The sequence below is a fragment of the Ornithorhynchus anatinus genome, chromosome 2 (genome assembly GCF_004115215.2).
Source record: "Ornithorhynchus anatinus isolate Pmale09 chromosome 2, mOrnAna1.pri.v4, whole genome shotgun sequence".
NCBI classification, from domain to species: Eukaryota; Metazoa; Chordata; class Mammalia; order Monotremata; family Ornithorhynchidae; genus Ornithorhynchus; species Ornithorhynchus anatinus.
Window position 1 is genome coordinate 103,107,978 of NC_041729.1, and position 3,513 is coordinate 103,111,490.

The 3,513-nt window shown below is 44.1% G+C and overlaps 1 long non-coding RNA gene across 1 annotated transcript; it reads right to left on the reverse strand.

The window, feature by feature from the left end:
* Positions 1-666: 666 nt before the first annotated feature.
* LOC120639042 lies at positions 667-3,217 on the reverse strand. Its single transcript, XR_005661185.1, has 2 exons — positions 3,054-3,217; positions 667-884 (listed from the first exon to the last, which is right to left on the reverse strand). It is a non-coding gene; the product is annotated as an uncharacterized LOC120639042 (long non-coding RNA).
* Positions 3,218-3,513: the final 296 nt, after the last annotated feature.

The following is a 3,513-nucleotide window of genomic DNA, read 5'->3' on the forward strand; positions in this document are numbered from 1 at the left end:
GTCTCAATCCCCATTTTACAGATGAGGTAACTGAGGTACAGAGAAGTTAAGTGACTTGCCCCAAGTCACTCTGCCCCAGACAAGAGGCAGAGTCAGGATTAGAAACTGTGACCTTCTAACTTCCAGGCCTGTGCTTCATCTGCTACGCCATGCATGATGACAAGAAAACCAATTTGGAGAAATAGTATGGTCAGAACCGGTCACTTGACACCATCTTCACTTTCTAAATGAATAAGACTTATACGCCAAAGAAAACTAAAAAAATTCTGGGAACTCCAAGTGGAAAAAAGAGATGCCACAATTCATCACCTCTAAGGAGAGATTGAATCAGGTAAAATATGGAATTTCCAACTGTGTGCTCCCTGGCATTTCTCAAGCGGTAATAATCCTAAAATTGTCCGCCAACTATTAATCAGCCATCATAAGGGGAATCATATCACTCTCCAGTGACACTCAGCTTTTCAGGTCAGCAAGCAGAACTCAACTTCAACAGAAAGACTGGTTTCTGCTAAAAACGTCCCTGCCCTTCGCTCTAGAGGAAGTATGTGCTGTCCTATTTCCTCTGAAGGTGGCAGATGATGTGACCGATCTCCCTCAAGACTATTTACTCGGGGAAGAGCCTTCCTCCCTCCGCCGGCCCAAGGACACACAAGGTTGAAACCATAGCCCGGGGCAGCTCAGAAGCAGTTTCTTAGAATTTAAAGATGATTTCCATCCAGAGACTAACACTCTTTGGTTTTCTAAAAAGGAACATCCAATGGGCTGGGTGAGAAAGGGGAGGGAAAGGATTTTGGGCCAAGTGACTCGAGGATGGAAAAGGAGGGAACGACATCAACTCTGTTGATGGTTCTTCAGGGCTGCCTTGTGGGACTCTTCCATTTCCCCTAGGAGAGATGAGAGACATGCAGTCACCCGGTGTGGGGGTAAGCACATGGACTCCATTCCCCCCGGAAGCTGGGAAACTGAAAACTACCAGCAAGTTCATGAGGAGTTTGGATACATTCCAGGCAGGCAGTGCATATTGGGTTACCAAAGGGATAATAGTCAAGGATGGAGTGGAAAAGGCTGGAATCATAGAGGGGAAATGTCATCATAACTGTGGTTCTTGTTAAGCTTTTACTTTGTGCCAAGCAATGTACCAAGCGCTGGGATAGAGAGAAGGGACTCACAGTCTAAGTAGGAGGGAGAACAGGTAGTGAATCCTCATTTGCAGATGAGAGAACTGAGGCATACAGAAGTGAAGTGACTTGCCCAAGGTCACACAGCAGAAAATGGGATTAGAACCCAGGTCATCTGACTTCCAGGCCCGTGCTCGTTCCACTAGGCCGTGCTGCTTCTTGAAGGTAGGGAGCTTAGAAGCCCATCCATAGAAACGCGGGTGTTAAGGAGTAAGATTGTCATGAGCAATAACCAAATTTATCAATCCTTGTAGAGTATCATGCTTGAGGCACTTGCAATCTAGACAGAACTAGAATATGCAATCCCTGCCCTTGAGGAATTTACAATCTGACAGGGAATACAAGCAGACCCCAATAATAAAAATGCAGTAGTAAATGAGGATTCCCCTATCTTCCCAAGTGTCTCTGTGGTCTCGTCAGAAGTAGAGTCTTAATAATAATAATAATAATTGTGAAATGTGTTAAGCATTTACTCTGTACCAGGCACTGTAAAAACAGCTGGGATGGATACAAGCAAATTGGGTTGGACACAGACCCTGTCCTATGTGGGGCTCTCGGTCTTTGTTGCTGAATTATACTTCCAAGCGCTTAGTACCCAGCTCTGCAGACAGTAAGTGCTCAATAAGTACAATTGAATGAATGAGCGAATGAATGAATCCCCATTTTACAGATGAGGTAACTGAGGCACAGAGAAATGAAGTGGCTTGTCCAAGGTCACCCAACAAGCAATTGGCAGAGCTGGGATTAGAACCCAGTTCCTCTGACTCCCAGGCCTGTGCTCTTTCCACTAGATCAGGCTGCTTCTTAAAAGTTGTAGTCTGAAGAGACTGTGGGGCCAACTCAGGGAGGTAACATTCATTAATTAACATTTATTGAACTCCCAAATTTGCAGAGCCCTGTACTAGTTGCCTATGAACTTGTAATGATAAAAGACATCCTCCAGAAGCTTATTATCTAATCTAGGGAAGCAGCGTGGTCTAGTAGGGAAGCAGAATTGCCTATTAGATAGAGTACAGTTCTGGGAATCAGAAGGACCTGGGTTCTAGTTTCAGCTCTACCACTTGTCTGCCTTATGACATTGGGCTAGTCACTTCACTTCTCTGGACCTATGTTACTTCATCTGTAAAATGGAGATTAAAAGTGTGAGCCCTAGGTGGGACAGGGACTGTGACCAACATGATCAGCTTGTATCTACCTCAGCATTTAGACTTGTTCCTGGCACATAATAAGTGCTTAATAAATGCCATTAAGAAAAAAAACATGGGAGAAGATGGCTAGATTGTAACAAAGTGGGAAAAGCCGCTTAACTTCTCTGTGTGTCAGTTCCCTCATCTGTAAAATGGGGATGAAGACTGTGAGCCCCATGTGGGACAACTGGATTACCTTGTATCTACTCCAGCACTTAGAATAGTGCGTGGCACATAGTAAGAACTTAACAAATAAAAATAATAATGATGGTATTTGTTAAGTTTTTACTATGTGCCCAGCACTATTAATAATAATAATGATGATGGTATTAACAGGAAGATAACCAGACACAATCATGGAGAGCAAAGTATAGACAACTCAAAAAAGAGGATAAAACTAAAGCCACCCAAGTGCTGAGGGAAGGAGTTGGGATGACATGACGAGAGTTGGAGTATTCCTGCCCTTATGGCCAAGTGTTAAACCCCCAAATGAGTGGCAGTGCTTGACCTGTAGGATAAGCCGAGGAACACACTTTGCCTGATTTTGAAATTGTTCGAAGTGCTCCTTTTTATACTTTCAGGTAAAGAGCAAACTTAGTTTAATGGCAGTTTGACAGCTTTTCCCGGAGTGACAAATGGAAATTGATCAAATGTACATTAGAGCTTTTAGACTGATTCATCCACTAACCTGTAGGGAATGCAGTCTGAAAAGAATATGATTTATGAAAAGCGTCGTGCTCACAGCACAGATCATTCACATGAAGATTCTGGTCTCTGGTCTCACTCTTCTCTCTGAAACACCGGAGAACTTCTACTCCAGCTTGGGGATTCTGATCTCTTCTTCATGGTACTTGGGTGTCCTAAAGGTAAGATGGATCCAGTCATCCTGGGATTCTTGGGCCCCAACTCTACAAGGCCTTGGCTGGGTGGAGGGAAAACCCGGTGCCAGAAGTCATGGTGAGGGGGTGCAGTCACTGTCTGGAGCCTTCCGACACTTCAGTAATAATAATAATAACTGTGGTGTTTACTCCAGGCTTACTCTGTGCCAGGCACTTGTATTAAGCACTGGGATGGATACAAGTAAATCAGGTTGGACAAAGTCCCTGTCCCAACTTGGGCTCACAGTTTCAATCCCCATTTTACAGATG